The sequence below is a fragment of the Patella vulgata genome, chromosome 8 (genome assembly GCF_932274485.2).
Source record: "Patella vulgata chromosome 8, xgPatVulg1.2, whole genome shotgun sequence".
Classification (NCBI taxonomy): domain Eukaryota; kingdom Metazoa; phylum Mollusca; class Gastropoda; family Patellidae; genus Patella; species Patella vulgata.
This window is the reverse complement of record NC_065886.2, coordinates 20,946,801-20,974,155: the sequence shown is the minus strand read 5'-3', so window position 1 is coordinate 20,974,155 and position 27,355 is coordinate 20,946,801. Positions and strand designations below refer to the sequence as shown.

The 27,355-nt window shown below is 36.0% G+C and overlaps 1 long non-coding RNA gene across 1 annotated transcript in view; it reads left to right on the top strand.

Moving 5' to 3' along the window:
• Nucleotides 1-19,160, top strand: part of LOC130014098 (uncharacterized) — a 154,614-nt gene extending 135,454 nt beyond the window's left edge. Inside the window, exon 3 of the long non-coding RNA XR_008789074.1 lies at nucleotides 18,718-19,160. This is a non-coding gene — a long non-coding RNA (uncharacterized LOC130014098). The remainder of the gene's footprint in view (nucleotides 1-18,717) is intronic.
• The last annotated feature ends 8,195 nt before the right edge of the window (nucleotides 19,161-27,355 follow it).

Genomic DNA, 27,355 nt, shown 5'->3' with positions numbered 1-27,355 from the left:
TTTATAGCAGTAACACTTCTTTAACGTTTACTTTACATTAAAATGTTTCAATCAACTAGAACATCAGATACCGAAGGGTTAAAACCTACTGTTGTGCTCCGACTGGGCTAATGAAGACAGGCATACGTAATACAGTGTGCTATGAGCGAAACTTTGCCCGGATAGCGGCGCTACGGCCTTGGCGATCTTTTCCGTGAACGCCAATGTATACACGGGACCTCGGTTTTTCGTCCTATCCGAACGACCATACAGCTGTCCTTTATCGGGCCCTCCGCCCTGCATCACTGACACGGTCTTACTCACTTAGCCACCGTGGCTCTCACATCTGATACCGCTTTTCATTTATCTGATAAGCGAATTTTTCACGTTTATTTTATGGGAATATTACCATTTAAATCATTCTTCATGTTGGGAGACTTCCGTAATGATACGTTGCACCTCTATAAATTGAACAATGTCATGTTAGCACATAATAATAACATAACTTACAAATCGCACAGGCATCCAGGAAGCATCTTCAACAGAGAATAATAATAATCCTTATCCAATTAACTAATATGTCAAGAAATCAAAGGTTGTACGTTCTTCATATTGATCATTATTCATGGAATATTGGTTCGATGTAATCTATATACAGAAGACGACTCACTTTGTATAGATCGTTTGTTCTTATACGGTTTGGACAAATTTACTACGATGTTAGCCCTTATCAAAGTTTCTATTACAAAATTTTATATTTGTATCCACCTTTTAATTAAGAAGTATGCTAGAATATTATAGAATCATGGGTTCTTGATAGACATACATTTCAATCATCCCTTTTGGTATATGTAACGAGCCTGGTTGATGGGACAAAAATAGATATACACAATTTCCCTTCCAACATAAAAACTGCTAATTTGCGTAATATAATTATTAGTGTAGTGGTGAAGCAGTGGGGCTTAGCGACAATCATCATAAATTAGGTCATTTTTGGGCCTAATATGTAACATATTATATTTAATAATCCGTTTTGTACGTAGGTGTCTTTAGCACATGAAAGAAACTTACTCCCTGTTACATACAAGCGTGAAATTGATAGCGTCTAGTCGTGCTGATGCTACGAAAAACCGAGATTCCGTGTACACCTTGGCGTGCGTAAAATAACCCTTTACAGTTGGAATTATGAACAAAAGTAAGCCTCATAGCATACTGCATAGTCTATGCCCGTCTTCCTGGCTCGGCAGGAGCAGAAAAGGTAGGACATTAAGCCCCACTGCATTTCATTACTATTTACACTAGTTTGTCAACTTGTAGTTTTTGATTTCGAATTTGATTACTCTTTAGAATCTATGGTGCTATTATTTTTATTTAATGCTACTTTGCCCTGGGATGATTATTTTAAGAGAGAAAACCCGTCACCAACAAGAGTCATCCCAATCAATACAGTGCACGCATAATTGCATCATCTGTCACGTCATGGAAAACATGAAAAGTAAACTTTAATCCGCAATGGTCCTCGTGCTAATTGAAGTCGGCAGACTTCTAACGCTGACGCTTGGGTTGAATATAATATCTAATATTTGCTGATAAGAGGGGTACAAATTAGAAAAAATAAACTGCCATTCCACTCCAACAATCTCTAAGTTCAATAACTTCTTAAATGCAATCTCCAAAGATATCTGCATATCGGACGGGCTTGGATAAAAACAAAATGTCAACTGTTTTGCATATCGTTTCAAGAACGTCACTCATAATTTAAAATAATAATAATATTGGTTTGCAAAATCTGTTTTGTACCTTCGTGTGCATATTTTTTTGTTTCTGTATTTACTGATGTTTTTGATAAAAATTTGATTTTATTCCCAAATAAAATAACACAAAATTATTGCATTCTGGGAATACTCAAGACGCTGACGGATAAAGTCCCGAATCGAATCTGCCGTTTCACAGCGAAAATTCGAGAATTTTGTAACGCAAAAACCCAGACATAAACTCAATTAAACACTGCTCAAAAAGAACCGAATATCGTATGTATCTCAACTATTCCACATGGATCTAAAACTACAATATGATTTTTATACGCCCACAGTTTCATGTGGGGGTATTTTGTCATCGCCCCTGTCGGTCTGTCTGTCCATCCGTTTACATTTTGTTTGAGGACAACCCCAAAGATCTCGGTTCCTTTCAAAATTGGCATGTATCTAACCGTAACTTCATGGATTATGGCCCCTGATTGTTTGAAAAATCACGTTTTTAGCTTGTGGGCACTCCAGAGGTCACAATCTCTATCCGATTTTAATGCAACTTGAAATGTATGTTTACAGAACCATGATCACAGTTCTTTTCGATATTTACGCATTTCGGACCATAACTTCCCGGATTATGGCCTCTGACTTTACGAAAAATCGCGTTTTTAGAGGTCACAATTTTTACCCGATTTAAAAACCCGTTTCAATATATCACCATTACACCATAAAGATGGTTGAGTTCGAATTTCTTGAAAATCGGCCGTACAAAATGTCCGCTCCTCGAACGCAAATAGTGTAAAAGTATGGCGTATCAAGTTTATGGGCCCTCTAGAAGTCACAATTTTGTCCTGATTTTGGTAAAACTTTACATTTTTATTCGATTTGGATGAAACTTGAACTGTATATTTATATCACAAATATCTCGATTCATATCGGAACGTAACTTCCTGGTTTATGGCACGGTTTTAGCTTATGGACCACGTAGAGGTTACACTTTGTATTCAATTTTAAAAACCCTTTAAATATATCGTTACACCTCGGTGAAGGTTGAATGCGAATTTCGTAAAAATCCGACCGACACTGCCGGACAAATGGCCGCCCCTTGTTCACAAATAGTGTAAAAGTATGTAATACCAAGGTTGTGGACCCTTGACAAGTCACAGTTTTTATCCGATCTTAATGCAACTTATAATATATGTTTATATCCAAAATATCTTGGTTCCTTTCGATATTCGTGCATAACGGACCGTAACTTCCGGGATCATGGACCCTGGTTGTACAAAAAAGTCGCTTTTTGTTTTAGCTTGTTTTCTGTCCATTACTCGCAAAATGTGGGCGTATCTTGCCCGGCAACCGCTGGTTATAGTAACGAAAGGAGATCTGAATAATGACTTTTGATATGCAAAAAATCGTAATTCAAAAGGTCATCCATAAATTATTTGTAAAACTTATTAGTCTATGACATTTATATTTTGATTAGGTCAAGGAATAAACATGGAAGGTTTCGGTTGACCTATGAGCACCGAGACGAACACGATGAACATATGCAGTCAGACATTATTGTTGGCACTCATCTGAACTCGAACCGGATTAAAGCGAATTTTGAAGATACTGCATTGCCACTCATTCAAGATTTCCCTGTGTGATATGGGCCATTAAGTAGCAATGAATTTCGTCGACATTCCAAAGAGTAGTTTATCCTACACCTGGGAAATGGCATTTTGAGTTACTTCTTAACCATGTGGGGGTGTCCGTTTTTACCAGTTTCCTCACATGGAGTCCGTTTGAGGTCGACATTTTCATTGCCCAATGTCCAAAACAGTTTTTAATCAGGTTTAATCGGGTGTTCCAGACATCGTAAACACACACAACCTCGTGTACGACACGTCACTACAAATATGGCTACTAGTAGATGATAACCACCTACAGTCTTGTGACTAAAATAAAACAGTAGTTGATACCTTTTAATGGTACTTGAACACCAACACCTGCGTGCAGCTCATGATCATTGACGTACTTTTTTACACTGTATAATACAGTACAATGGAACGACATATTAACAAAATAAAAAAAAATATCTGTTTGTGGTATCAAATATTTGCTCCAATCAATGTCGGCACAAAAATCAGAAATAGTTCCGGATTACGCTGAAGGCCGATTTTCAGATGATACTTTTTCTATGAGATTTTTAATCATCTTTTTAAACTTCTACGCGAGATTATAAAATATGCAGTTGGGTTATAATCCTCAACTTGCTCGTACAGATGCAGAACTTAAGTAGGCCAAAATTAATGGCAATACCATTGATACCTAATTTAAACAAGTACGAGCGTACTATGGACCAGGAACCATGCATACCATCTTAGCCTCCATCCTGACTCCACAATCGATTTGCTATTGTCTAAAGAACAAGCATGCTAAGTTTCATGTCGATCGTACTTGAATTTGCGGAGTCTTAGGTTTTTTTTCTAAGAGTCTTGCCCCAAAGACGATGGTAACAAGAAAAAAGATGTGTAGCACTTGGGACCCAGCTTTTTGATCAACAATGAACAAAATTAAGCTGATACTGACCACGTTGTATAGCATAGACAATTATAATTACTGACTTATTATCGCTTATGAATTTTACAGCCAATTAAAATTCCGTCAATTTGAGAGCCTTATCGGGTTATAGCAAACTGTACATTATTAGGTTATAATAACTGTACATTACCCGGTTATAGCCACTGTACATTATCAGGTTGAAGTACTGCGGTATAACATATACGTCATGTACCCTGCCATGTTTTTTAGGCAGTATGATAGTACACATACTCTGCCATGTTTGTATGATAGAACATGTACATGAGGGCATTAGGCCTGCGGGAGAAAGGATTTTCGGGTAAAAGAAACCACACATTTGCGGAGGGGGTCAATTTCCATTGCTAAATACCGCCTGTTTTTCTACAGTTGTTTTTCACATTTTCATTGTTATATTACAAATATGTCTATCTCCCAAAGATCTCGGTTCCTTTTGATATTGGCATGTATAGGACTATGACTTCATGCATTCTGGCCCCTGATTGTACGAAAAATCACGTTTTTAGTTTGTCACCACTCTAGAGGTCACAATTTTTTTTTTGATTTTGATGAAACTTGAAATGTATGTTTATAACCCAACGATCTTGGATTCCTCGATGTTCGCGCATCTCGGATCGTAACTTCCGGAATTATGGCACCTGATTGTACGAAATATGGCGTTTTTAGCTTGTGGTCCCTCTAGAGGTCACAATTATTATCCGATAAAAAACCGTTCAAGTATATATATATCATCGTTACACCGTAATGTCGGTTGAGTTCGAATTTCATGAAAATCGGACCAAAACTGTCGGATAAAACGGCCGCCCCTCGTACGCATATAGTGTAAATATATGGTATATCAATGATGTGGACCTTCTTTTTGGTCACAATTTTGATCCGATTTTGATGAAACTTGAAATACATGTCTATAACCCAATGACCTTGCTTCCTTTTTGATATTCGAGCATATCCGAACGTAACATCCAGGATTATGGCCCCTGGTTGTCCGGAATATCGCGTTTTTAGCTTCTGTACACTCTAGCGGTCACTCGCGGTCAAAACTCGGTTCTTTTTTTGAGCTTGTTCTCTGTCCATCTCTTGCAAAATGTGGGCGTATCTTGCAACCGTTTGCTTACAAACTGGATAAAGATATTTTTTCTGAAGTGGCTTTCTGACAACCAGCATACTCTGATAATCGCATACATATTTTATATAGCAATTCAATGTAAAAACAAATGAATCTTCCGAGGAAAGAATTTTAAACATACATTATGCAAGAGCTAAATCTGCCTATTAAAGGTCTTTCTTTGGGACTGAAATGTTATACTAAATTAATAATTAGACATTAATTAACTTATCCAGACCATAATCAACTCTCGATGTCATCGCTAGCATGCGATGTTTATTGGATTAGGTTCCGATTTGCTGTTCGACTTCCATTCACGATTTAATCATGTTTTTTATCGTACAGACTTTAGTAATGATGATCGAGACTAGGCCGAAAATTCAATCACTAAAATCTCGGTTCAGAGTGGATCAATTTGACTGAAATTTTCAGCAAATGTATCTTTAAGTTCTTTGTCAAAACGAGAATATATCCGAAAAACGTGATTTTCTTTAAACAGATACTTATCCTCGGGTGGAATTCTAACCATCTAATATATATTCTAGTTTTGCAACCTTAAAGGAACCATTCATTCCTTAAAGAACGAGCAAATTACACAATTCTGTGTCTTTGAATTAAGATCTAATGCTCTGGCGAGACATGGTTCCCAAATTAACGTTTGGTCCTTTTTGTCACGACATTCCCTTTTCAGGCGCTGTATTTGAAATCTGAATTATCACACCGTAAAAAAATATCAGAAGACGCCTTACTTTTGTAACTACGGTTCGTGCGACATTAATGACGGTAAACGGAAAGTGGGGTTTTGTGAAATAAGGATTCCGGATATAAATATATATATATATATATATATATATACACAGAAGGGAAATTACATCTTTCAGAATTTATTCTGGTTACGAGTTGTGTCACGTGTCTTTGGGAATCAATTGAGATCTAATTGATTTATTTACAACGCCAAAAGAATAATGAAGTTTGGGCTTACCTCTGAATAGAAAATTTGATGCTTGAATTCAGATTTCCGAAATCTTTCCATTGCTAAAACCTGAAAAACAAAGTGTTTTGAAGTGAAATAAAGAGACGCCTGTACTATAGGGTCTGCAACATTTTCCTTCAATAGAAAAAAATATTTTGCTAGATAAAAGTATTTAATTGTGAGTGGCACAATGTACGGGGGAGTCTGGCTTGCGGTCGAGGTTTCGATGACTGGTGTGAGCGCGTATGTGGCTTGCAATAGGGACTTCTTCTTAATGTTTACTCCGGGTACTCCCACAGAAGTATAACCCTTCGATAGCGCCGAATATAATAAAAGAAGGCAACATGTCTCCAATGCGGACTCTTGAAACACTGCGAATAACAACAACCTTGTGCATCTTATTTTCTGTTTGATTTCATATAATATATTCTTACATCTGACCATGTAACTACGAACAGGGTCCTCTACAAAGCCAAATATTCAGCTGTCGATTCAGCTCTTCTTGTCGGTCTAAATTTAATGCCAATTGGTTAAATCATAATTATTTTGTAAGCGTTCTTCAACCTACAGATTTCAAGGAAAACTGAGACCAGATGATCCGTTCGGTTTACACAAAACTTCTTCAACCTACAGATTTCAAGGGAAACTGAGACCAGATGATCCGTTCGGTTTATACAAGGCACCAACTGTGCACCTTTGCTTGCTGATCTGTTTCTCTATTCGTACGAAGCCGATTACATACAGACGCTCGTAAAAACTAATAAACGATCAGTCAGACTTTTTAATTTCACTTATCGATATATCGATGACGTTTTATCACTTAATAATCCTAAATTAAGTGATTATGTAGAATTCATATATCCTGATGTGCTCGAAATTAAAAACACCACTGACAATGACAATTACGCTTCCTACTTGGATCTGCGTCTCGATTTTGACAATTGCCATAAACTGAGTGTTAAATTGTACGATAAACGTGATGACTTTGACTTTCCGATTGTTAACTTTCCATTTATTAGTAGTAACATTCCAATATCACCAGCTTATGGAGTGTTTGTGTCTCAGCTAATTCGTTACGCGAGAGCTTGTTCCTTTTATTCTGATTTTTTAAGTAGATCGAGGCATTTGTCATCTAAGCTTCAACTACAAGGATACTTGCGCACTAAACTTATTAAAACCTTTAAAAAGTTTTATGGCCGTCATATTGATTTGATTGGTAAATGTAACGTGTCTCTCTCGGCTATTATTCTAGATATATTTAATTGACACGTATACTATTACTATCTCCCTGATAATATCTACTACATCGTTAACACAGTTCATCGCGTGCATTTTGCATACCGATAGTTCATTGGCCAATCACGCTATTTTACCGACATTTCGCCTAATAGTTTGGATGCAGCTATGGCGGGTGTGGCGCCAGGCAGGGTAAGCTTACTCTTCCGGACACCTGTTACCACTGTTTGTCGTGTATTTTGTACACGGTGAGCAGTCCATTTGCTGATTACACTATTTTGCCTGATTACACTATTTTGCCTATACCGTTTGTTTTAGGAACACAACCAGTGTAGGCTGTCATTGATAGTCCATTGGCCAATCACGCTATTTTATCGAGATTTCGCCTAATAGTTTGGATGCAGCTATGGCGGGTGTGGCGCCAGGCAGGGTAAGCTTACTCTTCCGGACACCTATTACCACTGTTTGTCGTGTAATTTGTACACGAGGAGCAGTCCAATTGCTGATTACACTATTTTGCTTGAATACACTATTTTGCCTATAACGTTTTTTAGGACTTCGAATTCTGTCTTATGGTTTGGATTGTTCGTACTTGGTTTTATTTTATTTTTATAGACTTTCAAAAGGGAAATGCAAGATATCCTCTTTCTTAAAAATTGAGATTAAACGACCAAAGTGTGCAAACAATCTTTGAGGTAATAATACCATTATTCTAATGTCTCTTCGGTTTTTTGAGAAAAAGTATCAAAAGTTCTGAAAAATGGCGGTTTTATGGCGCCAAGAGGTAATGGTGTGACATAATTAGAAGATGTATTTTAAATAATATTCTGACAAGAAAGCATTGTTCCATATAAGACAATGCGGAATTTTTGTACCCTGTAATCAGAAAGCCAGATGTATTATATTAGCGCCGCAGTAAATTGAAGACTATCATTGAATTAGTCGCAACCAGATCTTATCAAACTGGGAGACAGCCATACTTTGATACTTCAAACGTGTAATAACCCCTGTGCATTTCGATTTAGGAAGACTTCTTTGATATGTCTGAAGCGACTAGTTGTCTGCAATGTAAATAGCTCTTGTCTTAATTTTTGTTGGGGTTTTTTTCTAACCAAGAACAAGGTTTTGATCAATGCTATTTTCTGAACATGATAGCAATTGTTAAATCAATTTAAATTGGTTTGTGAACCACGGAGTGTATCCATATCTTCCGGGAAAACATCCCATAACATAATATATACTAAGTTTATTCAAAACTGCTCCTGGCATCAATTATATTGTTTAACATGTTTTACTGATAATTTAAACCGTTATACTACCTACGGAATACATATAGTTTAGATTCTAATGATTGCAATTGTGACGTTAATTTCGTATAGTTTATAAACCACAAAATATGCTGATATTTCGAGGGGAAAACTCCCGTTGGCACAGATCATAATATATACTAAAGACGAAGTCGATAATTTTCAGCAATTTGCGATGATCAATTCCATATGCCCTTCTGTTCAGTTTATTTGGTTTATTTATCGTATTGCAAGAAAAGATGTCCATTTCATGAGTCATTCTCACATGTTGTATCACCCTTTAAATTTAAAGGAATATATTCAAAGGTTGTCTTTCTTTTTTTTCTTTCAAAAAGACGCGCAAGCGAGTTATTGAAATAAAATGGAACCATATGTTAATCCCGGAATGACCTAGTTTGTGTCGAGTGGACCTTAACCCCCAGCCCCCTCTCTCTCTCTCGCAAAAAAGAAGAAACTCATTGGTATATAACGGATTAAAAAAATATTTCAGAAATACTACCCTCCGTTATTACATTAAACAGAATCCATCGACCGACGAAGGCGATCCTAATAATCACCGACAAGAAGTGACAACAGCGTGTTTCGTGAATATCTTCAAAAGTATTGCAAAAAGTAACCGACGAGGAAATATATATTATAGATATATGCACATCCATAATTTTTGTCAATTTGTTATGAAATCATGTGGAAATGGGTGTAGAATGTACATATCTATAGAACATTGTTCTTGTCGGTCACTTATTGACAAATAAGTGGTCTTGTCGGTGGTAAGTGGAACTCTAATAGTATGTGCTAGGGGGCTACACCACACATAATTACACAAAACAAATCTACGGACAAGACACAATAAGAAGAACTTACAAACAAACGTACATATAAGATTAAGTGAATGGATCCGGGGGCTAGCCGTAACAGAAATAATGCGACCTATCTTGACAGTGGTCGTCTCTTCAATGGCGATAGTCTGCGAGGTGACGTTATGGGCCAGAACGTCAAACAATTTTAACAATCTCGGAAAGCGCTAAAATAATAAGCAAACATGAGCAAAGTCCAACAACGAGAACATTCTGTAGTACGAAGGACTAAAACTCTACTCTAATAGTAAGTGCAGGAGGACCGCACTACACGGTAAACAAAAATCCACAAGACAGAATATAGACACTACAAAAAATAAACAAATATCAAATCAAGTGACCAGAAGGAGAACTTAGCACACTCAATTTCTCCTTTAAAACTTTAGAGACGTGTATTTCTCTTTATTTGGTATATTTCTTTTATCTGGTACTGTAGGACACGTGAGACTTCCTGCAGTGTCTCTGTGGAAAATAACAATATGGACACCAATTAATCCATTATGAGAAGAGGGTAACAAAGTCACCCGTAAAAGAAGCTCGAGGGAATTCTTTAGTTTTCTACTTCGGTTTCTGCATTAACCTTTTTTTAAAAAACAACCGGTTTCTAAATTGCCTCTAACAATAAAGACAAAATAACATTGTTAAGTGATTTACATTGACTGAATAGTGCGTATATGTGTGTATTCTTTGTTAGGCTTCGTAACTTGGTAGACGCCAAACTGATTTGATTAAGTCTTAAGTTTGATTGAATTCCCGTTCTAAGAGGTATTGAAGCGAGAGAGACACACTTGTATAAAAACCTCTGACTTGATTTTCATTAGAGTCTGGGTTTCAACATTTTCTTGCAAATTGTCTGAGAGATAAAAAGCTAGCTATTACAAGACAAGAGAAAGGAAAATCAAACCAAATCAAGAGTATTAGGCAAACAAAAAAGTATTAAATCAAATGATTAACTTATATTTTATACTAGAAACATGGTAAAATCAAAAGCATCGTTCGTCATCATTCATATATAACCCAGGATTATTTAGTTTTGAGGGACGTTTTTAGATCGGTTCTTGACTAAATCAATCAAAATATTTTGTTAATCTAATACTATGATTATTTCTCGTCTCCAAACAAATGGCCAGGTTTAATCTAACGGCAAGTTGTGACGGGTAGGCATGCTTTTCCTGATCACACGATGTTATTAGGTCATCAGTGACGGGAATGTTTTGGTTTCACTTAGCTTGATTGATTTCGAATTTTTGGATTTTGCTGCATCTGTGCATTCCGTTTTCTATGTTTAGTTCGGCAGTAAAATAAAATAAAAGTCTATTGTCCCAACACAATAATTCGGGTCATTTTGAGACAAACGTACAGAATAATATTTATTTATATTCCTACGTGTGCAATGCGGGGCGAGGGGTAGGGAATTGTGCCAAAGGAGCGGCATTTCCGCCTATTGTTCTTAGATTTCCATAGAATTTTTGTTTACGTGCGCGCCAATGTGTACACGACTGGACCCCTATTTCCGCTCTCTTTTAAAAAATAACCACACTTTCCTTGAAAGCCCTGTGGGTGCCACAATGACAAGTGACGGCCGGGGTTAAAATTCTCTTGTCCACATTCTAGTCGATATTTCAGTGTCCCGGCCCTTCGACTACCAAGGGCCATCGGCAGTCAAATATCCAGAGAGTCGATAAGTAACTCACGTATCATTTTATTTAATTAATCTGATACTAAGATACGGAGCAGAGTTTAGTTTGCTGTCCGGGCAAAATTTCCCTCATAGCACACTGTATGGCGTATGTCCGTCTTCATTAGCCCAGGTTAGGAGCAGAACAGTAGGACGTTAAACTCCATTTCATTTCATTTCATTTCGCAGAGTTTAGTTTAAAATGATAGTGCTGCATTAACTTCACCTTGCATTACCCCTACCGGTTAGGTTGCATTATCTTTGGTAAATGAGTTCTATAAAATGGCTACACTTTCATCGTGGTACACTTGAAAATATTAATAAAATAAGAGGCAATAACCATGCCGATTGAGATTGAAAGTGTTTCTTAAGAAGGATTAACTATGTTTATCCTACACCGTCAGATATATATGAAAGTGCAGACAGTGATAATAATGATAATGATAATCAATGAAGACAATATATCAAGCAAACACATCGCGTATTACAAATTTTCATAAGCTCATTCGTCTAAGTAAAGGCATGTAGCAGTTGTTTTATATTTCCATTGCAGATTAGACGTCCTCTCAATATTAACCTTTGTCGGGTTTTTGCGATACCATTCTCTGTTGAGGCGGGCGTTAATCCCCTGCTAGTAGAAAGAGAAACAATTTTATGTTGTAATCGAAATTAAATGAAATGGGATTTAACGTCCTACTGTTCTGCTCCGAACTGGGCTAATGAAGACGGACATACGCCATACAGTGTGCTATGAGGGAAATTTTCCCAGGACAGCGGCACTACGGCCTACTCTTATATCGAATTCCAACTGTCAAGGGATCTTTTACGTGCACGCCAATGTGTACACGGAACCTCGGTATGCCATCTCATCCGAACGACTAGACAGCTGTCGTTGTCAGGCCCTCCGTCCTGCATCACTGACAAGGGGAAACCACGCCGGAAAATCTGGATGAACTTTCTCGGTCAATGCAGGGATCGAACACCCGACCACCAGGCTAGCGAGCCAGTGTCTTACCCCCCCCCCCATGTTGTAATCATTAATGTTCGTTTATCTCGACATAACTCAATGGCGACAGTCAGGCATGAATACATTCGAATGGAACTCTTCAAAATTTTATCTAAAGTAATAACACGTGCCCCACATTAATTAGTATATAAATGCATTGCATAAAACCGCTTTAAATCTCCAGTTATTTTTTTTTAAAAATGTTATATAACCTTATATTTAGATATTTATTCACGTGACCTCATAATCAACTACCTAGACCATTGGATGACTTCAGTTTATTAGACAATGCCCGTAATATCTGCGTTCAAGGCCAATATGAACGGAGACTGTCAATGAAAGGACTGACAACTTTTATTATCATGTTAATTGCCAATCGAGAGAATATGAACTTTGGGCGTAGTATCCATTTCTTGTCAAAATACACATAACTTCGCCCAGAATAAAGTAAATTGCCTATATAGCATGAATGGCCAGTTCTTATATATTACTCTAAATTACAAAATGTATCTCTAACATAGGTATATTTTTTTTATATAAACTACAAAATTATATTTTAAAAATCAGGGATCTACAGATAAAACGATGAGAAATAATTACACATGACCTATCTTATATAATAAAACGATTAACATTATTTTTGCAAGATCTTTATTTTTTGATGACGAAGCAATTTAGACTAAAGTAGTAGTCATTTCACCTATTGATTACGCCTACTAAAAACATCTTGTGAATGGTATTACTAATGGTGTTGAATTATGTATATGGTGCCATTAGTATGGATGCATTAAACCGTAAAGAGCAGACATTGAATACTCATACTTTCTGATTAACAAGATGTTCTAACAGAAAAAAACAATAAATAATTGATTGTAAATCGTGAATAATAACTGAAGTTTTTAGTTTATAGTAGAAAAGAGGTTATTTTTTGTTAAATAGCTTAATACCTTTTTAAATTGAGAGACAGACTGTCTGTGGCAGAAATAAAGTAAAAAGGCACTTTTATTGTTTGTTACTTACAGTCTATCTGTGGGGTGTGTCCTGTCCTAGATATTATAATTGGGTACATTTGAACGGACAAAAATTAGAAAACGATCAATTATTTTTGGTATCAGTAATATCACACAGAGAAATATCTACTTTGAGAATATGACCGCCATATTGAAAAGATAATGTCCTGATAATTTTTGGGGGGTTCTAAACCCTTTCATACACACTAATTAATAAACATTTTGAATTTCATTACATATGAAAATAGAAATCAAATAAATACTTTTCAAAATTCTATAAGTATATTTAGTGTTTTCGACTAAAATTGTCAAAAAGGGGATTCAACTGTCGGCCAACTAGCTTCATTGTAGCCAGACCGCACAAGTTCCGTATGTACTTGTATCTCAAATCTAATCCATGATCGGGGGGGGGGGGGGTGACCAAATGGTTAGCACGAGCGCACTGTATCATACGGTCTGTCATTGAGTCAACTGGCGGGGTTTCGATTCACCGGCTGTACGTGACAAGGAGTAGAGTCGCCTGTCCAACTTCGTGGGTTTTCTCCGGGTCCTCCGGTTTCCTCCCACTGCTAAAGACCCCTACGAGTGATTGAAATAAAATTGAACCATGTGTTAGTCCCGAAATGACCTAGTATGTGTCGAGTGGACGTTACACCCCATTTCTCTCTCGCTACCCTGAACTTTAATATCATTAGTACATGTTGTAGTACTCTTTGAGGTGTGACACTTTTAAATTGTTCAATAATAATTTTAAGACAACCAAGGTTTTGCGAAAGAGGACCCTGGGATATCGTGATTTTTTCCTCTCCGTGTATCTAAAGGTTTCGATATCTGGATAGTACCTAAACTCCATACCACAGACCGCAATCAATTATTAACATATATTGTAAAGAATCAACCATCATACATCCTGACTGTATACATGTTGTTTTTTTGTATAAATTAATAAGACAAAAGGTCGTACAGTAAATTAACTTGTGTGATATTTATACTATAGGCGCTGCTTGATTGTTGTCTCTTTGTATATCTTCTTACAGAAGTTCGTGCTATTTTGTATTGTATGATCACGAACTTGATATGGATTTGTTTTGACCTTTATTTCTGGTTCAATATGACCGATAACCAACTCCCATCCGTGGCACGTGACAAGTTTGGGATTGCTTAACTTCAAGGACATCTTAACAACATTCTAGACCCCCGGACAAGGCAGTGCCTCTTACACAACCACTCACGGGAATAATAATTAAATTTGTCGATAAAGTTAAACATATATGTATTGTACTGGTATAGCAATTAAAAGGAATTCACAACATACATAGATTAGCATAGGGCCCCTATGATCGTGGGGTACCCGACCAACTGCCCATAGTGCCCAGGCGTTAAGACGAACCCGCCTATCTTCAATAATCTTCCAAAATAATTAGGCCTGCAGCCGAAATTTCTAGCTTGCTTAGAAACACAATTCCGCTACATGGTCCGCCCAAATAAACAAACTATATATTTTTGTAAAGCTTATAACACTAGGAACACAAATCCAGAGAGTTCCAAGCAAAATGTTTGCTCTAACTCGATTTAGGGCCAGATGAAAATTGTGATAATTTTCAAGTAAATGCTTTATTTATACTAACAATTGTGAAGTTGACATAAATTAAATATTGGCGAAAACACTCAATGCCTTCATCCTCAGCAAAGAATATACTATTGGTTAAATTTTGATTTAAACCAAAATTCCGAAAACATAATGGACAAGTCAACATACAGAATTTTGGAAATCCATTAACGGTAATAGAGAGTTATCTCCCTTTCTGTCAAATGTCTGCAATTAATAACCGTATTTCAGGTGTGTGTTGACTGCTGATACTGTATGACGCACAAGACCATGTGTGAGCACACAAGCCCAATATTTATATCGTTAATGGGGTCCCAGGGGACTGCAAGGGTTGGTGAGCGGGTGTTTACTCAGAAATTATGGGTCTAGTCTGATGAGCAAGGAGATATGCTGACATTGGTTGAGCAAAATGTCTATGAAGTAATGGGGACCGGACTTTGTCCGTAGTTTTGTAAATCGCATTGAAACCATGTGATTTTTTCCACTGAAATATAAACCCACACCTACATACCCTTTCAATTAGGCCCTACATTATTTTTACTACAGGTAACTGTAAACCTCTAGTTCAGATATTTAAGGCTGAATTACAAACATATTTAAACTGAAACCGTATCTATAAGTGTGTAATTTGCTAACAAATATAGATATAAGAAAAAAAGTGAGCCTATTTGCCCGAAAAATTTCTTTGTCACCCAAATTTTTTGAGTGAATCAATCATTAACTAAAATGAATTTTCCACAAAGCTGTGATGGTAGTTTATTTCTGATTAATTACACAATTATACAACTATATTTCCATGAGATATGATCGTATTCTCCATTCTCTGATGCTTGTGCCCGAAAAACTGGACGGTTCAAGGAATCTGGAGGTGTGTGTGTGTGGGGGGGGGGGGGACATATAAGTTCTCCCTAAACAGTATTTCTACTAATATATCTGTAAACTTTTAATTCAGATAAGAGTGGGGCTAAATGTTTGAATTGAAACAAAGCATCTATATGTAATTTTCTCACTAAAATAGATATATGGCAAATGCTAAATAATACTGTATGGGAGTGGCAATTGTAATGAGAAAAAAAAAATCAAATGGAGTTTACTGCCTAACCGTTCAGTATCAACCGGGATAATGAAGACGTATGTATACGCCCGCCATACAGCATCGTTACGGTCTACACTTTATATTCCATCCAAATAACTAGACGCTGCCCATCACAGCCCCACCCCACCCCACCACTGACAAGGTGAAACAAAGCTGGAAAGTTTGGGGAACTATCTAGGTCAACACGGATCTCCTGATTAGTGAGCCACGGACAAGGGGGAACTACGCCAGACTAGGATCACACTCTTGGCAGTCCGATAAGTGAGCCAACCCTTTACTAAGTCACCGCGGCTCCCTTGCACACTGATGATGACATTTACATCCTAGCTGTACACGTACAATGCCCCCCTCCCCAAATATCACGTATGACGCATGCTCATCTTCATTATATGGGTTGGTGCAGAACAGTAAGACATTAAACTCCATTTACTTATTTTTTCTCTTCAATTACAATATTGTGACTCCTTTTACAGTATTATTTAATTTTGGCCATATCTATTTTAGTGAGAAAACTAAATATATGTAGATGCTATATTTCAGGTTAAATATTTGTTAGACCTTTAGCCTCAAATCCTATCTAAAAAAAAGTTAAACTTATATAGGCTCTAGTCTGTAGTTAAATCCTATTCAGTTTATCAAATAAATTCTTTAAACAAAATACTGTTATCAATGATTATTGATATTTTCCATAAAGGGAGATAACTCCTTTTACCATTAAATGCATTTCCGAAATTCTGTATGTTCCCCTGTCCTTTATGATTTCTGCATTTTTCTTTAAATCAAAAGTTAACCAATAGCATATTCGTTGCATAGGATGAAGGCATCAGTTGTTTTCACCAATATTTAATTTTATTTCAAATTCACAATTGTTAGTATAAATATAGCATTTACTTGACAATTATCACAATTTTCATCTGGCCCTAAATCGAGTTAGTGCAAATGTTTTGCTTGGAACTCTCTGGATTTGTGTTCCTTGTGTTATAGGCTTTCCAAAAATGTATAGTTTGCTTTTTTGGGAGGATCATGTAGCGGAACTTCACTCTAGAAATTTTGGCTGCAGGCCTAAATGTACCCCTAATAATAATTACAAAATAAACTAAGATGTAAATATTTCAGTATCCTTCTATATTAATCTCGTCTTCATTAGCTCGGTTGGTGTAGAAAGGTATTACGTTAAACCTCATTTAATTTATTATATATTAATCAACGAAATAGCCACAGGACGGATCTTTAGATTATGATTTCATTTTTCATTATTACAAATCCCCCACTTTATCTATTTAAGCATCTTTATTTTGTCTTCCTTCATTCGTTACCCCTGTTCACGTGACGGATATTTGTTAAAACAAGTCCGTTATAATCAATATAACTGATGCTAAACTCAAGTATAAAAAATCTGTCATAATTAATAAAACAAGCATTCCATCGTATCTGAACCCAGAGACATAGCGAGTGTCAGATATATATGTAATGATTATCCAACCAAACTTTTTTTTCTGTTGCTTCTGTACATTTTAATGAAATTTCCGATGTGGAGAAAAGTTTAAGCTTATGCTCAGACGACAATACATCTTTTAAAAATCAAAACGTTCATTCTTATGCATAATTTTAGAAGGACTGGACCTTTGTGAGCTATAGTAATGTCTAATAAAATATAAGAGAGACCACTAGTTGATAATCTTTAAAAACAAATCACCACAGTCTCTGGACTAATACATCGGATCCATAACCACGTGCTTAATTTCAAGCTTTTCGCCCAATACCGAGCGAAAGTGACGTCTGTACCTTATAAAGATTCTTGTCGAAAACACGTCGATAGTTGTTTCATGTTTTTTTTTATGATCTTCACAGAAACGACAACCATCTTAACTTCACAACGAGGCTAATTTTAAATAATAGTAACACTCTATATTATCAATAATGGAAATCAAATTATCTTTTTTGTTTGTTTTAAATGCGTTCCGAGATAGACATGTCTGGGTGAACACTGCACAAAAGACTTCACCAAACATAACAAAACATCTTCAATTTTCTGAATTTTTCTGAGCGATTGTAGATAGCGCAACTCCCACGTCAGTTTTCAATCAGACAAAAAAAAATGGAATCATCTATCTTAAGGTTCCAGCATGTCGCCTGCATACGTAAATGATTGGATCCCATCATTAGTTGTTGGAAATGTCAGACCTGGGTTTAATGCACACTTTATGTAGGATTCTATAATTTGAGTCAGAACAACTTTAAGAACAAAAAATACCATAAATAAAAGTGGGGTTAACTATGCAAATTAAAAGCCTTAAGTTACATAATTGTCTATGTACATTGTCGGAAAGTTTCAAATATTGAGCCGTTTCACATTTTATTCTTCTATTGTGCGAGTGACTTGATAATCGAGACGATCAGTAACCATGTTCACTATCGTCCTTAGTCAAGGCATTGATACTATATGCGCCGAGTTTCATCACTCTCACTCAATTAGAATCAAAGTTATTGTTTCCCAATGTCTTGACCAATCAAATTGCTTATCTCTTTTTAGTGTAAGCAGAAAATTCTGATTGTTTATCCAAGTCACGACACCCACTTGACCAAACACCAGCTCCCAAAGGTGGGGCGGACAGACATAAGGACAGCTGCTTGGCTTCAGCAGTATGTTCATCATCGAACTCAAACAAATCATTCACCGAATAAAAATGTACAAGTTTGAACATTCTCAATTAGAAGCAGAGGTATTGTGTACCAAAAATTGTGACACGCGTACAGACAGACGAAAAAATAAGCACAAGACAAAAAGACGAACCCCGAAGGATCGAAATATTAATTTACGAGATGGAACAGATCCATCAATATCACCACAGAACTATCAACACCATCATCAGAAAATTGTGCGCTCACCATATTATCTTCTGTATATTAACTTATTTGTATTTATCTAAATTACTATATATCCGTTTTTGATTTTGATCTATTGTGACATTGGAGGTTTACATACATTACATCTTTGTTAATCAAACTATTATATATATGATTCTAAATAAGGTAAATCTGTAAATAATTTCTACGGCTTGTTTTTAGATTCCATAAGTATATGTTGTATCTTTATATTGTCTACATAAAAATATCACAGAATGAAAAATCTTTGTATTGATCTGACATTGTTTGTAAATACGTATGGACGTATGTTCAAACAATGTCAGATAATTACAAAATGCAAAGATGATATTAGAAAATCTACAACCTTAAAGACACTAGAGCAGAATATGCCCATTATTGAACTTAGTCAAGGTAATTCTGTAATGAGACTATACCCCACTCTCGCTCAACTACAATCCAAGGCGGACGAATGAACCCATTAGCAAAGCCCCTGCTTTCTCCGAAACGCAAGAGGCAACAAAAAACCAGCGTTTTCAGTGAAAATAGAAAGTGAATTACAATGAAGAAATGTAAGATAAATTGTTTAGCCCTGTCATTTTCTAAAGTAAGTGAGTAATAGTTTGTATCTAGTTAGTTTTCTGGATAAAGTAGACATACGCTGTTTTGCGCATGACACCCATCATTACGTGTAGCTATGTGGGAGAAGCCATCAAAAGACATCAGCCATGTTTGAAAGAATTATTCTGGATATATATTTCGAAATCAAGCGGAATAATTTTGCGTAGAAACTTATATCCTAGTCCTATACAAATATTTGAAGATCTGTTGGAGTGTTGCACAGAGACACAAACTGTCAGTTTCCTCCTTTTCCACGCTATTCCCAAATGCCGGGATAGCAATGTTTACCCATTGGTAAGTAATCGTCGCTATTACCCAATTTCTCTTAAAGCTACGTAACATCTATTTGTGATATTCTTTTTTACATTTAATTTGTATATTTAACCTCACTTTAATCTGGGACTTTCACTTTAAATACAACAAAAACTGAAAAACTTTATGGTACCTTCTACAAAGAGTAAACACACACACAACCCACCTAGTCCAAGTTTTCGTCTGTAACGCTATAAATCTGGGGTGTTTTTTGGTGATATTCTACAAAATATATCAACATTAGCACAATTTTGATTGGATTCAAGTGATGGCCGTTATTTTATTTAAATAAAGTAAAGCAGCAACCCAAACTTGATTATCTTTAGTTTTTGTTATTGTTCAAGCACAAAAACATATGCTCGCCATTTTTTAACAAAAATATATGTTTTATAAATGTATTAAGAAAGGATCGGTAAATCATTATAATGTAGAATATATCGCCTTATTGTTTTCAGTTTTTCCCTTGATTCAAAGCTATCTTATATATTAACAGAATTTTTTTGAAGACAGTTTATTTTTTTTCAAACATTGGATGAAACTTAATTATCTATACGGGGAATTGATTTGTTAAAATTAACTGGAAAAATAAATAAGTTTGTGTATTATTGCGAAATACACGTCTTCTTGCCCCTTCCGATTAACGTCTTTAAACTTACATGGCAGAATTACAGTAGCAATTATAAAAACGAAAAATTTATTAACTTTTTCTTCTCCCTGGGAACATAGCATTACTTTCAGAGCAATTCCTTTCTGTTATATAACATTTAAAATTTCTTTTTCGAAGTGAAGTATTGACGGAACAAATTGTGTTCATTTTATTTGTTTTAAAATCCCATCTGAAAAACCATCGCCATATCGATTTTTGTGCATCACACCATATATTGTGCATCAATTTGGAAGTCACCTTACAATTTGAGAGAGAACAGTCCCGAATACAAGAATATTACAACAACACTTTAGGTAAATGCTCTTTTAAAATCTTCAAATTATGGTCACTAATAGAAAACTGCTGCATCACATAATTTCTAGTAATCCGCTTATTGTGTTTTCATCCTAGTTTTTCTTCTAACTAAAGCGAAAGTAGTTTTTGGGGAAGAACGGTTGAGTAACGTAATTACCGAAGACAACCTGTCGATCCCACAACAGGCATCAATAAAAATGCATCTCTACAACACAATCCATCAATTTCTATCCCTTCATTTTCTATTCCTTCAAACCCATTCCTTCTTAAATAGACACGATGACACAGTCCGTTTTAATTGCATTACCATGATCAACTTAGATCAGTTAACAATTGGCAACAACGGAGAAGTGAGGGAAAGCATTGAACGAATATTTTGTGAAGAGGTGATTAAGTTGATTGGGTTATGTGACCTAATTGTCGTCTTGTAGCGAGACTGTGAACAAGCGGATCAATACATCGATCTATATTGAGTCGTGTCACCACTTCCGTTTTAATGGGGCTAAATGCGTATTTTCGTTTAAGAGAGAGAATTAAGGAGGGGTGAATCCGAACAGGGGTCGTTATCGGAAATGTGATCGTGCTGTTTTACCAATTCTGGTTGATCCTTTCCAAGACGGGTGTTACCAGTTAAAATATTCGGACCTGAGCTCGCGAACGGATAGTCGCAGACTAACAGACACGCTCACAGTCGCACAGATCTTCGATTTGTCCACACGTGATAAATCAAAGGGTGGGAAGCAAAGAGGCACGGATTACAGACCGTCTTGAACCAAATATCCATTTTATACCCTCAATATCCACAGTGTGTTTTTCTACGTGCTAAAATAAACAGATCGACCGCTTCCATCAGCGTAATAATATGTTCTTCCTTTTTGCAGGCTTATACACAAATGTCATGTTTGCCAACACAGGTCGGGTTATTAAGTTAAAGGCACTGATTCGTTCAAACGCAGCTAAAAAGAAGAAAATTAGTTTTAGAGTATGTGTGATGTAACTGGGTCAATCAAACAGCTAGAGACTTGTGGACAAACAACCCCATGTAACGCTTGACTATAAAATAGAATATTATAATGGTTGTTTGAATATCGTATTAAGGTGTCAGAAATTGGGTCAGATATGCAGAAATTGGTTTCTGTATGCTGATTTAATTATAATATTAGACGGGAACAGGTCAACTTAAAAGGAGAAAATGGACAACGTTTGCAGTGAAGCAAAAATAAAATGAAAGATTACGAAACCACAACAATTATTTGTTAGCTATCAAATCATCATAGCAGTAGTGATAGAAAGCATCAGCATGTTAATATATAATGATGATTTCAAAACCGGTTTAAAATATCCATTTGCTTAATACTGGTATTTTTTTTTTAAACAATATTTTTATTCATTAAATCTGAATTGGGATTGGGGAACAGGCTATGCCTATGTGTAACCCCTCTCTCTCTGATTTAGATACATGTACACATTATAATATTTACATACATACATACATAATTACATAAATATAGAGAATATATGATACATAATGGATAATATAGAGACTTAGATGATTATACAGAGTGGAGGGCTTGGAATGACTTAAGAGTTGTTTCTGGAGATTTAAATCTTTTTGATAAGAAAATAAATTGTTGGACTTCTTGGAAAATAAGTGTGTTTATCTCTGGACTAAGTTTTGTTGACCCATACAACAGACAACTGATTGTTTTATGATTATGTTGAAGGTTATGGATTGTCCGTTTTCTTGCATCTGAATATAAGTGGCATACGAGTAAATAGTGTTCGGTATCTTCGAATTTGTGACCACAGAGGCAAGCAGGGCTTTCATCGACGTGTCTGAGGAATTTATGGCCTTGTAGGTTCGAGCAGCATAATCTTAGTTTACAGTGGATTATTTGTAATTTTCGTATCCCTGTATAGTAATATGATGGCACGATGGTATCTAATTTATTTAGTGAATTTCCAAAGATAGCAATGGATCGAGAGTTTCTAACTTCAACGTTAAGTTTGTTCCATTCTCGTATACTGGAAGGGATGAAGGACTCTGAGAAAATTTCGGTTCTGCATCTGGTTTCCTTTAGTTTATCTTTGTTTCTAAGGGTATAATTGAAAGGGGTAGAGGACAGTTCTAATAGGTCAGAGAGATATGATGGAACGAGGTTGTTAGTAATTTTGTACATTAATTTTAATTTATGACGTCATCTTTTGAAGGAATGCTCCCAAACGCAACACATGCATGAGTACCCCAGTTTGCGCATGCCAAAAATTATTTATCGCTCGAGCAAAACATGGTTATGGCTACGTTTACTAATGCGTTCACTCAAACAATGCGTTAATCATCTCAACTGGGTTGGAAATGTAGTTAGCAACCCAGATGGTTTGTCGGCGATAGATTGTCGGCTAGTATAGCAAATTTAGCAGAAGACATTTCGGAGATCAATCTGTGAACGGGCCTTAGCAGATGATATCACTGAGCGCGGTGCCATCAAAATTCGGACCAAAACTAGGCGGTAGTAAAACACAAGCACCACATTTGTCGTCTGGAACCCGTACTGGTGAAGGACATGGAATCTACGAGGTGTCTATGATAACCCCTGTAGCATATCAGTAAATGTTGCTCAGACGCGAATCCGAATGGTCATGTAATATTTCGTGTGATGATCTCTACATCAAGTTATGTTTAAGATTAATGAACCGGGTCTATATCATCTCTTATCTAATGGGAACTGGTCTGAATAAATATCGTGTATTTGTATTCAATAATGGTCGTCTTGGGTCACATAAGAAAGATGATAAACTACGGCGACTTGAGAGTCAATAGAAGAGTCAGTGCCTGGTCTATATATGAATTATGGTGTATTTACATAGAACATGTTTCCATGTAAGAAAACTATCATCGTCTCTTTTTTAGGATGTGTTGACTGGGCATTACAAAGTCTGGAACGATCAGGGCAGTAAATACAAAGATCAATTGAAGAATATGATTCAATGGTAGAGCTATTTTTGATGTTAACTAAACAGTTTTCGCTTTGCCACTACCTAAACTTGAAAAAGGATACTCGGTTATCCACGTTCCTAAGACAAGTTTTTAGAAGGTACACGGATAGACAATCTCTAATAGTGTACATTGTACATCCGGCATCTTGAGTATATTCCAAGTATATTCTATCTGCATTGTACATAAATTCAGTTCAATTTTATAAACTACCACAACAGTTGTTTCTTTTTTTTAAGAATTACACTATCAAAGTATCAAAAGGTTGAAAACAGTTTAGGATGTATGAATGATGCAAGTTGGATAAAAATTTCATAAAGTTTCATAAACATATCTCGAATAGGTTATGAAATATTCTCAAGAAACGAAATCCAGACAGAACGACGAGCGGGCGAACAGATGGAGTCCAATTTAATATACCTCCTTCACTTAGTTCGGCGCAGGATCAAAAGAAGCCGATGAGAAAAATAAAGGTGACAATTTAGTTATCTCATTCTACTATTTTATCTTGTCGAAGTTGAAATCAAATTTGAAAAATAGATTATTTATGTCTGGAACATTACACTACTAAATTTGGCAATACGAGTTCGTGTGTTATTTTAGAACAGCAAACAGTCGTATATATATGTCGATTAAGCAAACGAGATTTTCTTTTGGATAAATAATAAACTGAAGTAATTGTTGCCATTTAATTATGAGAAACTCTTGTTACTGTGTCTATCCATGGGTTAATGCCATTATAAGAATCTTTTATCTTTCACAATAACACAGCAAACAAATAAAATGTTTAAATCGGTGTCTCTGTAGTTTAATGGGCACCCATTCCTATTGTTTATATCCCTTTTTTAAACAAAACATAAATAAACTAACACGGTAATTTAACCTCAAGAGTCTTCAAGTAATTTTCTCAAAGTATATAATTAGACTTTCAGCTAAGAGGCAAAATATGTACTCTTGAAATATAACCAAATGACGGACTTAGAAGCTAAAATAAAGAAATGATCGATATATAAGCAAGGATATCGATGGCAATAAGGCCAATTCGAGCCCGTTTAAGTGAATTAAAGGAAGAATTATTACATACTAGTCAGAGAGCTTCGTACATATTGCTGAGAATAAATCACAGCGCCAGTAATAGGAAAGTCACATTAAGGGACGGTAGAAGCGTCTTGACGTAACAGAACATAATAATAAAACTGAGCGAGAGGATATAAAGACGAGTGTAACCAGTCAGTAAAAAGGATCATGTTCTAGACGTTTTTCAACATCGAAACTTGAGGCGAGCAAATTTTATTTTAGTAGATTTCTTTAATAGAATTACCCGTAGAAAATTTCCTTTACGTTGTGATTACGGACAACGACTTTCTCGAGGTGAGCATTACCAAACCGCCCACTTAGTTGTTTTTAAGCAGAAAAGGTGCACAATTCAGTAAAACTATTTTATACCCCCAATTAAGCAAATTAATTGAAGAAACATTCGATATTTAATAGATATAATTGCTTCCTTTTGGGTATTTTTGGGGTATTACTTTACGGCGGAGACTATCAAGTACCACATTTAGACCCCATCAGTTCCGTAGCATTTCCAAACCGAAGCACAGCAGTATTGGTGCTGTGAATGATTTGTTACAGACTAATAGGATTTTCTAATTCATTTACTAGTATCTGGATGTATGGGTAAAACCCACATAAATGTGCATCTCTGAAATGCATGGTTTCTATCAAAAAATATGCGCTATTTTATAATAATAGATCACTATCTTGTTGCTGTTAATACCAAGCTAAGATATCAGTTCAATTACCTACCTACTGTGATATATAATTTACTTGTAACTAACTAATATAGCATTGCGGTTAATCCGAGAATAATATAGACCTTGAAGAACACATTGGTTAGAGGTTGTGAGTATGGAAAGAGTACATGACCTATAACTCGGAAATGTTAAACTTAATCAAAGTGTCATTGTGGTTACTATATTTTTCCAGAACAAACTAAGAATGATTTTTAACAAAAACAATAGTCGCTAAGTTTTACGTGTTAATCTAGCATCGATGAAAATTGATATGGGGGCTTGTAGATTCGGCAACTGATCAACAGATTTTTTTTCCATTTCAAATTTGCATAGACACCCCCTTTATTCAGTAACGTATGGTAATAGAGCTAAGGAAATCGGCAGATTCATTGTATTTCAAATCCCTTTAATTCCAACCCATAATAAATTGGATGCAGACTTCAACATAATTATATATATTGGCATATTGCACTTAACAGCTATATAAGGAGAGTGAGTGAGAGAGAGAGCGAGAGAGAGAGAGAGGGGGGTTAAAGTCCGCTCGACACAAACTAGGTCATTTCGGGACTAAGATATGGTTCATTTCTTTCAATAATTCGCTTGCGCATAGGTGTCTTTAGCAGTGGGAGAAAACCGGGGGACCCGGAGAAAACCCATCAGGTTGCATCCTACACCTTGTCACGTACAACCGGGGAATCAAAACCACGCCAGTTGACTCAGTGACAGACATTATGATACAACGCGCACGCGCTAACCATTCGCCCCCCCCCCCATATAAACAGAAGTGTAAGATATATATCGAATGTAGCATCAACATGGCTATAAATATTGGAGAGAAAAGTGGTCAGTTAAATAAATTCAGCATGCTGTCTTTAACTTCCTGCACTGAATACTAAAGGGACATACATTTAAGCGATTATTTAAGTATCATAAATAATGGGTTAAAGTATTAAACATACATTATGCAAGAGCTAAATCTGCCAATTACAGGTCTTTCTTTAGGCCTGAAATGTTATCTAAATTATCAATTAGACATTAACTAACTTATCCAGACCATAATCAATTCTCGGTGGCATCGCTAGCCTGTGATATTTATTGGATTAGAGCCCAGTCTGTCGCTTCTGATTAAATCAAAAAGTGGATAATCGAGACTTTAGTAATGGTGATTGAGGCTAGGTCCAAAATTCAATCGCTAAATACTAAGTTCAGGGTCCACCAATTTGATTGAAATTTTCAGCAAATTCCCTTTACATTAATCTCCCATAATGTATCTTCAAGGATATGAGGAACGAAACAATAACGAACAAAATCGATCAAAACCAAGACTGTAGAGTTACAAATGTTGCAGGGATTTCAGAATATGCCCAAAGCCTAATCCTGGATTTTATGCATCGATTTGTTTAGTGGGTGGACAATCTTTCTTCTTTCATAATTTGCGTCCATGGAAAAAACCAATGGTGAGATATAATCCATAATCAAATGTGTGTTGCGGTGTTTAAGCAAATAATAAATAATAAACCCCCGCTTATGTTTCAGGGAAAAAAAACTTTCAATTGTGTAGGGCTTACATGTATTATCTAAACCGATATTAAAGGAAATCCTTCTACGGTTAAAAGCTTAGAGT